The sequence below is a fragment of the Chionomys nivalis genome, chromosome X (assembly GCF_950005125.1).
Source record: "Chionomys nivalis chromosome X, mChiNiv1.1, whole genome shotgun sequence".
Taxonomy (NCBI): Eukaryota; Metazoa; Chordata; class Mammalia; order Rodentia; family Cricetidae; genus Chionomys; species Chionomys nivalis.
Genome location: NC_080112.1, coordinates 125,904,380 through 125,924,079, shown reverse-complemented (window position 1 = coordinate 125,924,079; position 19,700 = coordinate 125,904,380). Strand labels below are relative to the sequence as shown.

At 36.8% G+C, this 19,700-nt stretch overlaps 1 long non-coding RNA gene across 1 annotated transcript; it reads left to right on the top strand.

Annotated features, from left to right (window-relative positions):
- Window positions 1-1,068: 1,068 nt before the first annotated feature.
- LOC130867873 (uncharacterized) lies at window positions 1,069-17,618 on the top strand. Its single transcript, XR_009056481.1, has 3 exons — window positions 1,069-1,196; window positions 6,008-6,054; window positions 17,391-17,618. It is a non-coding gene; the product is annotated as an uncharacterized LOC130867873 (long non-coding RNA).
- The last annotated feature ends 2,082 nt before the right edge of the window (window positions 17,619-19,700 follow it).

Here is a 19,700-nt window from a genome sequence, read left to right as displayed (position 1 = left end):
GTAGTAAGAGAATTTTGAGGTACCCCAGGCTTTGGAAAGGAGTGGATATAGCTTAGGGCAAACTGAATTTAGGATGTAAATGTCTTCATTTACCTTTGCTCACAGATGAAAGATACTAGTTTAAAATTCAAAGCAAGGAAGTACATTTTGACTCCCTCAAAATTGATCCTTTTTTTTTTTTAACTAAGCCTGTCACATATGTTTTCATTACTTGTTTTATCTAATGAGAGAAAAAATTCCAGGAATGCTACCCATTTCTGATGAGATATCTTGTGTTATGGTCGAAGACATAGGGCAGAGTTGTACTAATACATAAAGTATGCCCTATGATAAATCCTGATGATGTTTGCAGATAATAAGGGCAAACAAGATTTAAAGTGTATGAGGCCAGAATCTAGTTTACAGACAATTTTTCTAGTTATCAGAAATGTAAAAAATTTTTTTACTAGATTTGATTCATATTGATACCTATTTAAAATCACAATCATCTCCAGTGGAGACATGCTTGACAATGCTACAAGTACATTACTAAATGCATCATATTTTTGCATTTTCATAGAAATCAATAGAAAAGAATCTACCAATATGTTGGTTTTATAGGACACACTACATCTACTACTGCAATTTTGAGTGTGACTGTGTAATTGCTCAAAGAGCTCCAGCTTGAGTGTTAGCCTCGATAATGCACTTTTGCCCTGACATGGTAGGGACTTCATACATACAAAAGATATGTAAAGCTGTGTTTGATGTCCCACAACGACCCAAAGAGCAGACAACGCACACTGGATTGAACTAGCCATAAGTGATGGTGGCATTCAGACATTAGTAAGTGGATAAAAATGTTGCAATCTAGCAAATACTCCTATGAACTGAAAGATTTTTGGAAGCTGCCTTCAAGAATGTCTTAAAACGTGTAATATGCTCCTTGAGGATAAAATTTAAAATAAAATAAAATCAGATGCGTTTCTAGGTTTGAAACCAAACTTTCTTACTACTTCAAATTTCAGCTCTTTGTGGTTTCAAAGATTTTTTTAAAATGTTGTTTTCTTTTAATAGAGTTTCTCCAGAGAACTGAAGCATAGCCAAATCCCTCAACACAGAAAAAAAAAATCACTTAACAGCAAAAAGCAACTTCATCCTGTTTCACTTCATGGCTTTCACTTCCAAATATGGAATATAAGTATCTGGAAAGCAAGGTAATATTTAGCATGTTCGGCTTGTGTTGGCCTCTATAATACACGTTTCTTAAAGTTCACGTCTGTCTTATTCCTCTATCTTAAAAACCTTACTGCGTTTTTTTTTTTTTTGCTTTCAAGTGAAAATACTATTGTATATTGCTAAGTTTTCTTTCTCTTTTTCCAGACATTGTTCATCATTTTGACCAAGAATCTGCTTACCCAAAGCACTCTGGCAGTATATTTTGTTTTCGAAACAAAATTTAAACACATTAACACACAATCAGTGGTGTGTATAATATGTATGGGTGAATACAATTACATGACCCATTTATAGCTTCCATAGCTAAAAGCAGGATGCCAGTTGTTTGTAAGTGGTTATGCCTTTGATCAAATTATCTCCACTTGCCATGCCTATAACAGCACAGAAGTCCTTTCTCTTTTCCAAATTCTCTAGGATACTGTTATATGTAGTTTCACAAAATCAGAGTTCCTAAATCATTTAGGAAACTTCTAATAAATCTTGTTCTTTTTTTTTTTTGATTTTTTTTTTTTGAGACAGGGTTTCTCCATAGATTTTTGGTTCCTGTCCTGGAACTAGCTCTTGTAGACCAGGTTGGCCTCAAACTCCCAGAGATCCGCCTGCCTCTGCCTCCCGAGTGCTGGGATTAAAGGTGTGCACCACCACCGCCTTTATGATTGCATTTAAATGCAGCTGGATTCGATAGATGAAATGCCTAAGGGTACCAACATCTCTGTGAAATAAGCTAAGCGAAGTTGATATATTGTGGAAGAAGTCCACACTGCATTCAGTCTTTCAGGAAACCTGCTCCATTTCTAGCATGACCGTATACTTGAGGCTTTGGAATTCAGTTGCATCCTGTAACCAACAAGAAAAGGAGAAAAAAGTATATGAAGAATGGTGTAGGGACATGTTAAGAACTATACCTGAGAATACAAGATAGATGTACATCGTGTGGAGCAAAATCAGTAATATGGCCTGCTTACGTCAAAGAGGAGGCCAAGACATTTCTAACATTGATCCTACGAGGACAAGGAAACAGCATTTGATGACTACTGTTTCTATTAGCATACATTTGGACATGCTATGGCACCATGAAGGTCTTTAATATTCCCAAATATTCTCCATTGACAAGCTGGTTCTTTGATCCATCTTGAATCAAGGTTGAATGAAAAAAATCCATTCCTATTAGGTAACTTTTTTTTTTTTAAATATTAGGAATCATAGAAACTAGTGTGTGGATGAAGGCTTTGGGAGCATGTCTTGTTAGGGTTAGTGGTAAAATGTACCAGGAACATGAGGTGTCAGTGGGAATGAGTTGGGTGGGGTAGTTCAGGGTAAAGTCAAAAGAAGTACCTTTAATCTTTTCCTATCTGCAGTGACTTGAGCTGCTGACCTTCAGTAGGTACAGTATTAAAAAAAAAATCCTTCCTGAAGGCTACCAGCATGAATTATTTTTTCCCTCTATAGTCTTAATTCTTCAGGGAGATATTTGTGTGCAAAATATCAGTGGTGCCCAGACACCAACTTATGGAACTATGAATTTAGTCTAGGGCTTTTTGATCTGGGAACTACTGACATTTTGGACATTAAAATTCCTTGTTGAAGGGCTGTCTGGTGCTTTGCATTATTTTTAATATAATTTTTGAGCTCTACCCGCTATATAATCTTCAAGATGTGAGAGCCAAAACTATCTCTATTCATTACTATCTCCCGTGGGAATCTAAATCACCCTGAGCTGAGAAATCCTGGATGGGTCCTTTAGCAGCAGGCAACACCACCCGCGACAGCAGCTTCTCTGTGAACAATGGACATTCCACAAGGAGTGTGTATGATGTTAGTGGAAGGCCAGATGCTGAGGGTCTCTCTTGGGTACAATATATTTATGGTGGGTGTTTTACTATCAATGCTAGATGATCTGTCTACCTCACAAAATATTTCTGCAGTTGAGATCTGGTATATGGACCTAATTTCCCCACAAATTAATAGCTCAGTCTTTTCAAATACTTCTTATGGAGTACATGGTCATAGAATAAAAAGATCATAGTTAATAATCATTTGTTTATTATTTTTTGGAAACTCTGACCAGCAAGGAAGTATGAGGATTTCTAGAAATCACCAGGGTACAGTGAAAGTTGCCAATAAAAATGTAAAATAATACAGATGTTGTTATGAAGCAGAAACATGTTATGTTTTAAATAAATCAGTATCCTTAACTATTAGCAAGAGAACTCAAGGTTTTTATAAAAGAACAATGGTATTATAATTTTATTATCTTTTTCCTACACATCTGGAATTTTAAAAACTTCTTGAATGAAAAAAAAAAGACATTAGATTATTTAGGTTCCCCTTGAGTTCAATAGTAGTTTTGAAAATATATGGAAAAACTCTGTCTCAATATCTTTTCCTTTTATGGATTTTTCTTAATTATTTGAAATAATTTATCTCAGTTAGTACTTGACAGATTTAGGCAACATCCAGAGAGAGAGAGAGAGAGAGAGAGAGTGTTCAGAACTTTACTTTAAAATCATACATTTTTATTATATCACTACATAAATACTTTAAAATATAGACAAATATCAAAAAGCACTTGTCATTTTATAATATTGTGATGCATTTTTCTGGGGTCATTTCTTTGGCTGTGTACATGCCTATGTTGCTATCACATTGATACCATATATTAACTAGTTAAAAGAAGGGAAAAGTTTTGGGGTTTTCTTTTTGTTTTTTTCCATTTTTTAAAAGAGCCCTATCCATGTAAATATCACTCTTTCCACATGTATTAAATTCTATTTAAAATACAATATTCATATTAGTCTTTTGGCACCTTCTGAGGTGATTTTTTTTTGCAGAGAGGCTATCGTTTCATGTTTTCTTAGCTTGTGCTATTTGAACATGTATGTGACTAACCTATTCATGAATTAACAGTATCTTCTGACCTCCTATCCCACTTGGCTTGTAGTTTTTCAGGAGATATATTTGTTCCAGGATTGAGGTCTTGGTGGTAAGAAACAGGCAGGGTTGGTCTGGAAGGAATGGATGAAGTGCACAGACATATATGTCCATGAGGGGCTGAATCTATAGCACATAGCACCTGTGTGATGGTGAGTTGCAAGAAAATATAAAAAAAAACTTATGTTTGGGAACCTGGGGCATCTTATGTGAGATAAATTGGGCTGGAATTTTGGGGTTAAGTCAGACAACAAAAGGGAAGCCTGATGTGTCACTTCCTGGGGAAGTGGGAGTAGGTGTGTATACGGAGTTTATAAATTTGAAACATGCTAGAGAAGTTGATCAAATTTGAAACAAAAAATTGAAGCAAGAGTAGTAAAATGACTAACTATAAATGTGTGAATAATAAGAAGTTAGAGCTTAAAATTATGCTGAAAAGTTTGCCCTCATTTGGAAGCTTGAGGAGGGAAGGAGTGATAAAACAGAAACGAACCAACAAGAAGTAAAAAACAGTCCTGCAGCCAGGGCTATTACATAGAGAAACCCTGTCTCGAAAAACCAACCAACCAAAGAAACAAACAAAACCTGTCCTGCAAGACTTCTGGAAGGGAAAATTGGTCCATTCTCAGCTCACCCTGACATAGCTGAGAAGGGAAGGATAGATACAAAAGTATGGTGGCCAGGTTTTTACATGTCAGTTGAGTAGATATAAATAAAGTGAGAATTTGTGAGCTTGAAGGAGAACTTAAAGTTTAAGAAGAAGGAGAGAAGCTGATTATTCCAAATTCAGTTACTCCTAGGATCCTTGCTTTTGTCATTCTAACTTTTGCCTCCAGAGTATTTACCTATACTTCTCCCTGAATATAACAAATTTAATATGACAAATTTATCCTTCCTAGTGTGCCTCTGAGATCCACATCTGTAGCTCTCTGAGTTACATGGTTCATTTCACCGGAGTCAACTGTTTCAGTTTGCAGCTCATACCCATGACACATAGCCATCTGCTGCTGACCTTTTGATCAAGGGAGGGAGAGACAAACCAAACTTGTGTAATCATTTAACATCCGTAGCAAAGCCAGTCTCCCTTTTGCTCACCTTACACTATAGCAAATATTAAAACCACGAAATTAAGCTTATCAGATGCCCTGGACTCCAAAATAAAATCAGACATTTGGGGGAAACCACACAGCATGCACCTGCTTTATTCTTTTGCAAGATTCAAGGCATACTTTAAACAAACCACCTTCTTTAGGAAGTCTTATTTATATGTTAAGTTTCTCTATTAGAAATAAGAGCGTGCACTTGTATTCAGCTGTGAAAAGCCAAGTACCTTGGACACGCAAAGCTTAATTTGTGCCCTTAAAGCTCCATTTCCATAGATGATAATATTTTTCACTGTTTCATCATAAAACCTTGACAGATTTTCTTTCTCTTCAAATTTTTATTTGTAAGAATGAATAATTAACTTTGTGATATTTTCATGGTACATGCATACAATTGAGCAAACAGTAAATATATAATTAATTCAATTAATTTTATATGAGCTGTCTAAGAATGAAAAATTTCACCTGTTATCTATTCATATTTCATGCTAATAACTAAGAATGAGTCCTGCTTTCCTAACGCAACTCATGATGAGCAGAATAGGGCCACCATGAACTTTCCTTCGGTAGCACATCTCTAATGTTCATCAATATTTTATATAAAGTCAGTTTGTGGAGTTAAATTTCCAAAACCAGCTTGTGAGATCTGGCAGATACTATGTACTTAACATTTTATGTATAAAAGTTGAAAATGCATAATCCAAACACATCATAAATTATTTATATGTAAGCTAATTTTGTTTTTTAACTTTTAGTTGGAACTTGTTTTCATCTCCAGAGAGAAAAGATAATATTGGATCAGGTAAGTTTCATGTATAATTATGTGAAATAGCAACTTGTTTCTAGACTAGGATGTAGAATTGTTTCCATAAAGTACCCCTGTACAATAGTTTGTCTTATTGCTGGATCTGGGTATTCGAAATACAAAGTTGAAGACATCAAGCCTAGGAAAGATACAGGTTTGGTTCTAGACAGTGATTATACCTGCAGAAATGTGGTCTGGTTCCTGAGTCAGAGTGATAGGCACAGAAATGATCATCTTTATGGTTATAGATGATGAGCCCTTATAGAAGAACTCCTCCCTGACAGTAGTTGTGGATCTGTGGGAAATAGCATCCATTACTCAGGCACAATGTTAGCAAGAGCCAGTGGGGGAGGTGTTAGTACCAGCTACATGTGGAGCATTGGAAGGCTCCAATGGTGCTCGTGGAGATCTTTTACTGTAAGGATGACTTCCACAATGGAAATTGTGAGGTCAGTTGAGTAGCATTGTTTCTTCGCGGTTGTAGGATTTGGAGTGTTATACTCGTTCTTTCTGAGTAAGTGGAAAATGCGATGATAACTCCCAGTACAAAGGGCTGGGAAAGAATGACACATACAACTTGTAGGCTACTAGGCTTTGGTGCTACAGTTCCATGATTCTAAAAACTTCATTTCCATGCTTGGAATTTAGTCTCTCAAAAGTCAGAAGAACATAGACTTTGGAGTCAGACTACCTAAGTTCACCTCTGAGTCCTTGACCTCTTTATAGTTCCTTGATTATCGTATTATTTATGTATTTATCTATAATATTTATAATAAATTACTTAGATAATAGTATTTACATCATTAGTTCCAAATGAGGACAAAATGAGTTAATGTTTGTTTTACATAAAGTAAGAGTTCTCTATTAAATTATTCAAATTAAAAACAAAACTATATAGTTTTGATAATAATTGATAATTTTGATAATTTAATCATTTGTATTAGTCTCACACAGGACTGTTGTGACAAATGCAAATTCTAAGACAGATATGATAATAAAAATATTGCTGAGGTTGAAGCCAGTCTGAGCTATGCAGTGAGTTGCAGATCAGCCTGGGCTACCAAATGAGATCTTCTTTCAACTCCCCAAAGATATATATTACAAGACAATGCCCCAGACATTTCACATAGTAAAAGGAGCCCTAAGAATTGCTTTTTCTGATAAATCTTTCAGGAAATTTCATTAGGCAAAAGTCAGATTCTAGAATTAAATATGCCACGTTTCTGATTCTCAGTAGATGTGAGATCATCACTAAGTTATTTTCTTAAGGGAAAAACCTTTCAATTGATTGTACAAATTTTGTTCACTTAGTTCAAATCCTCTTCGAAATACGCAAAGCTCTAAGTCACCCTTTCACGCAACATTTACTTTCACCTCTTTCTTTCAACTTCAGATGTGAATTATCACCCATGAAGTTTGTAAACTACTCTTACATTACTAAAAGTAACCTAGAATTTGACTTGGATCATCAAATGTCCATTGCATAAAATTTAATGGAACTGCACTTATTCTGTGTCAGTAGTCTCTAAGCAGACATCCAAATTTCTGAAGGAAAAATATGACAAGCAATTACTAAATGTTTATGAGCATGATTTTAAAAATCAAAATGCTCCCATAAATATATAGGTCAACATAGCTGAGAGGCAAGTAATGGTTCATCCTAATAATGTGGCCTGTGTTTAGTTATAAACAGAGAATGAACTTGTATTCTATAAATTACTTTCACAGAGAAGTAATGCTAAATGATTTATTTGAAGAGAAAGCAAATTAATACCCTGTCTTGTCACTCATATGTTTATGGATTGCCTCATTTTGGTTTGTTTGTATGTTTGCTACAGGAGAGGTTACTGATGTACTTTTAGTAGATAGGATGTTAGTGAAAATGTATTTGCACCAACTATTCTTTTTATTTTAGTGGTGATAGGAAGATAGGGTCTAGTTGAACTTGTTGGTGCTTGTCTAGACTTGGGGATTTTATCCATTACCTTAAAGCAAATCCGAGTTAATTAATAAAGCAATGGTTACACTAGCACTTGTCTTTCAACTATGAAACACTATCCTGACCAAGAGATTAGTTGTATCTTCTTCTTCTCCTCCTCTTCCACTGTTGTCCTGGAGTTTGATTTTACACATAAATAATAGAAAATTTCTTCTCTTTCTCTTTCCTCCTCTTCTTCTTCATCCTCCTCGTTAGCCTCATCCTCTATTTTTATTATTGTTGTAATTGTGGGGGGAAGACACATGACAAGGTGCATGTGTGGAGGTCACAGAACAATCTGGTCAATTTAGAGGCGTTGATTCTCCTTTCATCATGGTACCTTGGGATTGAATTCAAGCCACTGGGTTTGTGTATCAAGTATTTTTACCCACTGAGTCTTCTCAATGGTCTTTCCTCTTCTTTTTAATGTAGAAAAACAAGTGTGGTCAATTATAGTTTCAAAAACTTGCCACAGCAATTTATTCAATCCCACGAGTTCTACCAGAACCACACCACACTCCCATCAAGAGACAGAATCCATGTATCCTCTCTTGAACCTCAGTGGTACTTTGAGACTCATTCAACAAATAGAATGCAGTCTAAAATGATTGTCCTCTGCTTGGCTCTCTTTTTGGGGAACATTCATTACTAAGAACTAGGAAACCTCAGCTACTCGAAGAGATCAGATATACTGTGACGGAGACTCCTAGCTGACTGACAGCCAGCTTCGGCTATTAATATTATTACAGAGCTAGAGTTTGAATAATTCCATATTCTAGTATTCCAGTTGTCCCGGCTAGTTTTCTGTCAATTTGACCCAAGCTAAAATCATCTGAAAGAGGGAACCTCAATTGAGAAAATGCTTCCCTAAGATCCAGCTGTGAGGCATTTCCTTAATTAGTGACTGATGTGAGAGGGAACAGCCCATTGTGAATGGTGCCACCCCTGAGCTTATGATCCTGGGTTATTTAAGAAAACAGGCTGAGCAAGCCATGAGACAAAAGCCAGTAAGCAGCATCCTTTCATGGCCTCTGCATCAGCTCCTGCCTCCAGTTTCCTGCCCTGTTTTGATTCCTGTCTTGACTTCCATCAATGATGAATAGTGCTGTAGAAATATCAACCAAATAAACCCTTTTCTCCCCAAGTTTCTTTGGTCATGGTGTTTCATCACAGCAACAGTAACCCTAAGACTCCAATCCTCAGCCTTTGAGCTGAGTAATGTAGGGATTGTCATTGTTAAATGTGCAAATTTAACTCTTGTCTGATTATAGGAATCAATGACCCTTGGACTTTTTTCTGATTAACCTATAAGCATATATTCAAAGTAGTTAACCATTTATTCTATTATCATTTATTGGTAAGCTAATTAGCATATCAGTCAATTTTTTGAAGATTAATCATTTTATTTTGTTGATTTTTAATTTTTTATTGATTTTATTGAGCTCTTCACTTTTCTCTGCTCCCGTCCCCTTCAACCCTCTTCCAAGGCTCCCATGCTCCCAATTTACTCAGGAGATCTAATCTTTTTCTACTTCCCATATAGATTAGATCTATGTATGTTTCTCTTAGGGTCCTCATTGTTATCTAGGTTCTCTGGGATTGTGATTTGTGGGTTAGCTTTCTTTGCTTTATGTTTAAAAACCGCTTATGAGTGAGTACATGTGATAATTGTCTTTCTGGGTCTGGGTTACCTCACTCAAAACAATGTTTTCTACCTCCATCCATTTGGCTACAAAATTCAAGATGTTATTTTTTTTTCCTGCTGTGTGGTACTCCATTTTGTAAATGTACCACCACATTTTCCTTATCCACTCTTTGATCGAGGGGTATTTAGGTTGTTTCCAGGTTCTGGCTATGACAAACAAAGCTGCTATGAACATAGTTGAGCACATGTCCTTGTGGCACGATTGAGCATCCTTCGGATATATACCCAAAAGTGCAGAGATGGTTCAACATACAAAAATCTGTCAATGTAATCCACCATATAAACAAACTGAAAAATAAAAACCATATGATCATCTCATTAGATACCAAAAAAGCATTCGACAAAATACAACATCCCTTCATGATAAAGGTCTTGGAGAGAGCAGGGATACAAGGAATATACCTAAACATAATAAAGGCAATATACAGCAAGCCAACAGTCAACATCAAACGAAATGGAGAGAAACTCCCAGCGATCCCACTGAAATCAGGAACAAGACAAGGTTGTCCACTCTCTCCATAACTATTCAATATAGTTCTTGAGGTCCTAACTAGAGCAATAAGACACCAAAAGTAGGTCAAGAGGATATAAACCAGAAAAGAAGTCAAACTCTCACATTTGCTGATAATATGATAGTTTACACAAGTCACCCCAAAAATTCTACCAAAGAACTTCTATCCGTTTTTACTAATAAATTATTTTATGTTAAATATTTTATGCATTTATTTTGCTGTGTTTTATTCCATTAGTGTTTGCAATTGCCAATATGATTTAATTTTAGTGATTATATATTTAATATATCATATATTGTATTATGGGGACAAGCTTGTGAATATTTTTTTACAGAATTTAGCTTTTTATCAATTGTTTTATTAAGTCAGGCTTTTAAATCAGTTGTCGAGTTTCTCCCTTTGATTGGAATTGTCTGCCCTATAAATAGTTAAGAATGGTAGAAAGAACACATTAATAGGTGGATCCTCTCTCTTCAAATAGTCTTATTTATGAGAAAGATGAGTGTTTTTAAAAAACATAAAGATACTGGTTCCCATCTATAATCCCAGTTCTCAGAAACTGAGGCAAGATGATCCCTGTGCTTTTGAGGCCAGCGGGCTATACAGTGAATTCTAAGATTGCGTAGTTACGCTTAATCTAAAAAGAATGGCATGAATATATAAAGACAAAGTATGAGATAGGAGATGATAAAGACAAAATTTTGTCATGATACTAGAAATGGAACTATGAGAGAAGAGGAAATGATCTTAAGGGGATACTTAATGGAATATGACACGAAACCAGGAAGACAGCTATTGGGAGCAAAGAGCACTGGCAGGAGAGAGGTAGGAGGATGAGAAAGGCAGACCAACAAAAGTAATGTTTCACTATGCCATAATGAAAGCCATTATTTTGTAAGCTAACTTTCTGAAACTACTAAAAATTCTGAGTACTAGTAGGCAAAGATATGGGAGTTAGATGACTTAATGGGCTGAAGAAAACTAAATCTTAATTTAAAAGCTGGGTAAAGGGAGAACTAAGCCTAATGTGCAGAATATTTCAAAAGGGGAAGATTTGGCAGGCAGAAAAATTGATTGAAAAAAATCCGTTTTAGAATTCAGTTCCTCACCTCTCCATTCCAAAGTTAGGCGTATGAAGAGACATTCATCCACCATTCTAACAGGAGACTGGACATGGTAAGATCATCTCTGACTACAGCAGTACTGAGCTCAGCTAAAACAGAGGCACCAAAAAAAAGACACTGGACTAATACCAACCTTCTATATAGTACTTGAGGTCTTCAGCCATCTTTTCTCATATGACTCAGGAATATGGTCAGTTAAGAAGTACTTACGATACATGGTGTGAAAAGCATTGTCATTAGAGAACCTGACCTCTAGGATAAAGCAGCTCAAGGCTTTCTGATAAGAGGCTTATCACATAGAATCCTAAATAGAATAGCACTAGAAGACACTACCTACCCCAAAACTCATGTCACCTCTTTAGTGCTCCACACCTAAGCACACACTAGGACACCTGAGATTTTGTGGGGGGAAAATCCAATATAAAATGCCAATAGAAACGGGAAGAAAAACTTCATAACAAACAGAGAAAATAGGAATCTGAAGCAAGAACTGGAGGCTACAAAAGAGAAACATTTGGTTAAGGAATGGTAGAGATGTATCAGCATTTAAGAGTCCGTGCTACTCTTCCAGAGGTCCTGAGTTCAGTTCCCATATTATGTAGCCCACAGCCATCTGTAATTCCAGTTCCAGGGGATCCAAAGTCTTCCTCTGGACTCTATAGGCACCATATATGTGCATGTAGGCACTCACATACATACACAGAATAATATAATATGTTGAGAAGAAACATGTAGTGAACACAAGACCTTAGAAATGGAAATAACATAACTTATTAGAGTTATGTTATTCCTAATGCTGTGACTCTCTAATACAATTCCTTTTGTTGTGGTGATCCCAACCATAAAATTATTTTCATTCATACTTCGTAACTATATTTTTGCTACTGTTATGCATCATAATGTTAATACCTGATATGCAGGATATCTGACATGTAACTCTTTAAGATATATGAATGTAAGGGCTGGCAAGATCAATCAGTGGGTGAAGGCAATTGCCATGCAAGCATGGTAAGCTGAGTTTGACCCAAAAAGACACATGAGAAGGTCAAAGGAGATAACTGATTTCACAAAATTTTCTCTGAACTCCACACAAGTACCATGGCGCGCATACACACAATCACGTGCGTGCTCTCTCTCTCTCTCTCTTTCTTGCTCTCTCTCTCCTTCCCTTCCCTTCCTCCATCCTTTCCTCCCCATCTCTCTTTCCTTCTCTGTGTCTCTCTTTCTCACACACACAGACCAATACTAATAATATACCTCATGAACATGTAAGTAATGAAAATGAGTTGAAAGAATTCAAAGTTCAATAGATTAATTATATTTAAATTAAATATACTGAAGATTAATTCTTGAGATGACATTTTCATTTATTCATATTTCAAGCTCTTTTTCATTATTCACTGTTTATAAATGAACAAGATCATTTAACTTATTAAGATTTAACTTATTAAGATTCATTTAACTTATTCCATGTATGAACACATGACACAAAGGAAGAGAATTTCCTTTCTTAGTCCAAATCACTTTAAAAATACGCTTTAGGGAAAAAATGACCTTCAGGAAATATCCTTATCAAATAATCAAGTACTGCTATTTCTAAGTTTTTAGCATGCTCTAAAGTTAGTGTGTGATTTCTGCTTGCCCAAGTCCATGAGAATAGTTAAAACAGTTTCGCCATATTAGCAACTCTCAGCAAAAGACTGAAACATTGAGTGTTTTTTTTAACAGCCAACTTCTCATTTGGAGTAGCTGGCATCTAAAGTGAACTTTTATCATACATTCTTATCCTCAGATGTTGTCCTTCAAGTAGAATTTTGTCTTATGATTATATTATTTTAATATTTATTTATCATTTTGAGAATTTCATACATGAATAATTTTTTACATCATTTACACTCCACACTCTCCCTTTTCAACTCCTGTGACCCCCCACTCCCTTTCAAATTCATGACTCCTTCTTTAATTACTGTTCTTATACAAACACATGCACACACACAAATTCAACCTGCTGAGTTCATTTATAGTTGTTTTTATGTAGACATATTTAGGGCTGACAGTTTGGGATTGGATAACCTAACAGGGATCTAGTCCCTGGAGAAGACTTGTTCTCCATCTCTCCTCAGTCATTAATCATCTTTAGCTTTCCACCGGAGGGGGCATATGGTATTTCCCCTATCCACATTGGAATATAAAGTGTCATTGTGAAGGTCTTGTTTAGGCTATGATTTTGTTAAGATTTCATGAGTGCAGCTCCCTGTCATATATAGAAGATACTATCTTCATAGCAGATGTCTCGATCCTCTGACTCTTATAATTTTACGACCCCTCTTCTGAGATGTTTCCTGAGTCTTAGGTGTAGGGGTTGGAGTTTAAACTTATCAATTCAGGTAGGTGCCTTATGGTTAGTTGTTAAATGCATTTTGACCACTTGTGGATATCTACAATGGTCTCTGTCCTGTTGTAAAAAGAAGTTTCTTTGATGAGATTAATATTGGGTGGTTTTATTTTGACAATTCTCTATCTTATTTGTTTGATGTAGAGCTCTCCCTGAATCTGAAGCTAACCAATTCTGCTAGGCTGGTTGGACAGTGAGTTCCAGGAATCTACCTGCCTCTGTGTCCAGGATTATAGAGATTTGTAACTATGGTTGTGAGTACTAGGCAACCGAACTCACCAGTCCCCATCTTTGCTATGTAGTTCTTGTTCAAAGCTTTTTAAAGTAGAGATACTTTTGGTCTGGGATGTCCAAAGAGTGAATTATTAACGTTATATTGTAATAGCATGCTTATCAATGGCTCAGGAAACAAATGTCAAGTAAAGAATAACTAGTCATAGTGAGTGGTCAGGGATTAGGAGTACTTGCTATCACACACAAGATCTTCACAGCTTTGAACAGGACAAAATCACAACATTGAGAGCGGGAAGTGGTCATAGAATCCCATTCTGAAACAAAAGCTTTCTGCATTTGATACCTTCTGGTCAAGAGAAAATCAGCTTTTTCAGTGGAGTCTGGGTATAATCACCACATCTAGGACAGGTCTTCTTCCCAGGAGTAGTTGGCCAACACAAAAGAAGCTATGTTCTTTTGTTTGTTTGTTTTTGTTTAGTTTGGGAGATTTTGTTTCAGCATTGTTTTGTCTTACTGGGATTTATTTGTTTTGATTTTTTTGTTTTTTTCTTGAAAGAGAGATATAAGGAGAAGGGGAGAAAGAAAGAGAGAGAAGAAAGATAGAGAGGGAAAAAGTAGATGAGAGAGAGCATAAATTTGGGTGAGTAGGGAAATGGGGAGAATCTAGGATGAGGTGGGGACGGGAAAAGCATGATCAAGGTATATTCCATAAAAATTTAATTAGAAACAAAAAGAAGCACTTGCTCTTCTAGCAGAGAACTGGAGTTCAGTTTTTAATATTAAAAGTCACCCAGCTCACAACCACCTGTAATTCCATCTCCAGGAGGTCCAACTAGACTCAACTCCCTTCCGGATTCAAGAGGTATGAGTACACAAAGATACACACACGGATACCTACCAACACACACAGATACAGACACGCACATACACACATAAACACACCAAAAAAAAAACACGTGCATGCATGCACACATAAAGAAAACATTAAATCTTTCTTTTAAAGTAAATAATAAAACCCTATAGCAACATATTAGCCTTTTGTTTCTAATTGTTTGATTCCATTGTAATCCCATGAAGACACATGACTAAAGGATGTTCAGGTTATGAAATTTTCATTGATTTCCCTAGGATAGTTTCTTTATTCCTTAACCAATGAAAATTAAAAGTAAACATCATACCACCACAATATCTGTGCAAAGCCTAAACTTCAGAACAGTTGTCAGGAAGTTCCAAAAGCTCTACAGCCTAATGATGTTGGTAGACTGTGGCTTGAATATACTTTTTCTATTGCCTTTTCATTATTGAATTTATACCTTCAAGGCAATTCTGTTTATGTGATAAAAAACCTGTATCATATTTTCCCCAAAATATATAGTGTGGCTATGTTCTTCCTGCTTCTAAGATCCTTAATGAGGCATCTCCTGACTTTGTGTTTCTCACCCCTCAATCAATTTTGCATTGAAATACACCATACAAAATATCTGCCTGAAAGAGGAAAAGAAAAAGATTCAAATATACATGAATATATGGCATCTTCAGAAAACAGTTCAATATTTCCATGTTGTTTGAATAACTATGCTTTTTAGGGAAGTGAGTTTGTGCTTGTAAGTTTGGTGAGAGAAGAGAAGGACAAAACTTTAGCATATATAAAAACTGGGCTATGGTCACCTCATTTATCATTCAGCCACAGAATAAAAACTTGGCTCTTTGTTCACTTACAACTCAATTTTTTGCAGCAAGCATGTACATATGTTTAAAGAACTCTTTTTTTCTGAGAGATTAATGTGACACCTTCACATTATATAATTCAGAAAGCAATTTCTACAATGTGAAGAAGTAATTTAACTAAATAAATAATGAGGATCTAGAAAGAGTTTGAAAACTGAGGGAGATCAGCAGTCCACATAAACTGCATTTAATATAAAATCAGTTCTAATATAGTATAAAGTAAAATTGATATTAATATAATTAGTTAATATCATCATTGACAACATATTTTCCCATATGTATAGAAAACTATGATTTATGTCTAAGAGAAAGGGCTTTCTCTCATTTTTAACTTAGTTCTTACCCTCCCCTGCCATCTTTGCTCCCATTTTCTTCTTTCTCTCTTTCTTATACATTATGAAAATGGGCAGAAGTGGTTAGAAGTGATTGGCTTAGCTGCATTGCTTTGTTACCCTTTTTCCATTCTTCCCTAGTGTATCCACTCTAGACATTTACAGATTAACATTATTTTGAACCTCCACATCCAGTTGCTTTTGCCATATTACTACCCAGCCACTGTATATTCTTAAATGTGCAGCTGGCCAAAAGAGGGGCTCTCAGCCCATTGATGCACAGATGTAATCATTTGAGCTTCTTTGTTTGCTCATGGGCATATCTATGATAATAGAGGTGGAATCAAAGTATTTGTGCAGACCACAAAAGGATTCTACCACTTAGCTATGCCCCACCATCTCCTGATCATTTAACCTATTATTCAAGTATTTATTATATATCACATATACCTGCAATATTTATTTCAATATCTGTGGAGGATGACACTTACCAGTTCACTCTGAAACTTCTCAGGGGAATTCAAAGTTTCTTCCACAGACTGGCATGGCTACCAGACTCCTCATTTTAATAATCTTCCACTGTCAATTGCATTCCTTTAGACTTAGGAAACTATCAAACATTTTTGTCAGTTTTTCAACATTTGAATGTTACTATCTTTTCACATGACTCTAAAGAAAAGGCAACTCCATGAAGTGTTTATATTTCTGTGGTTCTGTTTCAGTTCCCTGAACTTACAATTGTCTACTCCACTGTTAGCAGTTCAATGAATAAAACTTCTGTTTTAAGTAATGTCTCCAACTTTCTTTAGTAGAGGGGTGGTCTAAGAATCTAGTGAATCTAGTGTACTCTTACTACCAAAAAATCATTTCCACTTATTTCTCTTATAATGTTAATCTCTTATTTCTAGACAGAATTCACCCATTTACCATCAAATTCCTGGATGTACACTGGTAGTAGACGGTGTACTTGTTGAATCCCAACTTATTAAATTATCTAATAATCTTCTTAGTTGGTTCATATATAAAAGACACCAATTCCACTTATCTCCTGTTATTTTTTCAGTGCTTAATGTTGATGCTATAATAGATGTTCAACAAATAGTTTTTGGTGAATATAGTTGATATTTCTAATAAATTTCATGCCTTAACATTAAATTCAATGTTTTTTTAAAATAATTTTAGGGTAGGCAAGAGACTTGAACCTAGAGGGGCTCCCAGGTCCCAGGGGGATGTCCCCAGTTAGTTCCTTGGGCAGCTGAGGATAGGGAACCTGAAATGGCCCTATCCTATAGCCATACTGATGAATATCTTGCATATCACCATAGAACCTTCATCTGGCGATGGATGGAGATAGAGACAGAGACCCACATTGGAGCACCGGAATGAGCTCCCAAGGTCCCAATGAGGAGCAGAAGGAGGGAGAACATGAACAAGGAAGTCAGGACCATGAGGGGTGCACCCACCCACTGAGACAGAGGGACTGATCTATTGGGAGCTCACCAAGGCCAGCTGGACTGGAACTGAAAAAGCATGGAATAAAACCGGACTCTCTGAACACGGCGGACAATGAGGGATGATGAGAAGCCAAGGACAATGGCACTGGGTTTTGATCCTACTTCATGTTCTGGCTTTGTGGGAGCCAGCCAGTTTGGATGCTCACCTTCCTAGACCTAGGTGGAGGGGGGAGGACCTTGGACTTTCCACAGTGCAGGGAACCCTGACTGCTCTTTGGACTGGAGAGGGAGGGGGAAAGGAGTGGGGGGAGGGGGAGAGGAGTGGGAGGAGGGGGAGGGAAATGGGAGGCTAGGAGGAGGCAGATACGGGAGCAGCGAAGTATATATCCTAACTAAGGGAGCCATCTTAGGGTTGGCAAGAGACTTGACTCTAGAGGGGTTCGCAGGTGTCCAGGGAGATGTCCCCAGCTGGTACCTTGGGCAACTGAGGAGAGGGAACCTGAAATGACCCTATCCTATACTGATGAATATCTTACATATCACCTTAGAACCTTCATCTGGCGATGGATCGAGGTAGAGACAGAGACTCAATTTGGAGCAACGGTCTGAGCTCTTAAGGTCCAAATGAGGAGCAGAAGGAGGGAGAACATGAGCAAGGAAATCAGGACCACGAGGCGTGCACCCACCCACTGTGACAGTGGATCTGATTTATTGGGAGCCCACCAAGGCCAGCTGGTCTGGGACTGAATAAGCATGGGTTGAAACTGGACTCTCTGAGCATGGCGGACAATGAAGGCTGATGAGAAGCCAAGGACAATGGCACTAGGTTTCGATCCTAATACATGAACTGGCTTTGTAGGAGCTTAGCCTGTTTAGAGGCTCACCTTCCTGGACGTAGATAGAAGACCTTCGTCTTCCTGCAGGGCAGGGAATTTGGACTGCTCTTCAGTATCGAGAGGGAGGGGGAATGGTGTGGGGGGTGGAGAAGAGGAGTGGGGAGGGGGCAATATTTGGGAGGAGGGGAGGGAAATGGGAAACGGGGAGCAGGTGGAAATATTAATTAAAAAAGAATTAAAAAAATAAAATAAAAAATAATTAAAAAAAATAAAAAAATTTCATACAATGTATTCTTATCATATTTACCCCCAGCTACTCCCTTTTACTCTTCCCAGATCCACACCCACTTTTCTACCCCCACAACTCATGTCCTCTTTTTAAAAATTCTTTAATAACTCATTGACTTTAATTTGCACTGTGCATGTATTTCTGTATGTAGGGCCCTCCGCCAGAGTATGATGAATCTACCAGGAAACACACCCTTCAAGAAAACTGGCTCTCCTCCTAGAAACTATCAATTTCCATTATGTCCTCTGTTATTCATGTGAGCTCATGGCTCCTTTCCCACTTCATGCTACATTGTTTACTGGCTTGATCTTGCGTTGGTCTTGTGCAAACAACCATAGTTTCTGTGAATTCATGAGCACAGAAATTCTGTCATATCTAGAAGACACCATTTCCCTCTGGTTCTCCTTGGTCTTTGGCTTTTAAAATTTTTCCACTCCCTCTTCCTCAATTGTCCCAGAGCTTGGAGAACAGGTGTGATACAGATTTCCCATTAGTGGCTGAACGCTTCTTATTTTTTATACTTTGGCCAGTTGTTGCATTAATTTCCATCCATGCACAAAGGAACTTATCTAAGAGATTTAAGAACTACACCAAACTATGAGTAAAGAGATATAAATTTTTAGGGCAGTTTGACATTGTACCCTTATAAAAGAATAATAGTATCTTTGACCCCGGGACTCATGAAATCTACAACCATAGATTCTTGGCCATATTAAGTAGTAGGCATAAGCTTCCACTTGTGGAAGGGAGCTTCCATATAATCAGAAAGTGATTTATTACTGCTATAGCTTTCATACCACTATCGTACACAAAGGCATAGCTTGCCATATGGACATTATTATAGTCCAAACAGTTCACAGCTGAAAAAGAGTGTTGATGATTTCTCAACCTGCATCAGCCTACATAGTAGTGCCTGTTGATACTATGTGAGCTAGAGGGTAGACAGGAATCTTCCTATTCAGTACCAACTTTTTCTATAAAAAACTGACTCCATCTAGTTCTTATTGGATCATAAGGGTTCTATGAAATTAGCAATATTGTTATTTTATCTTATAT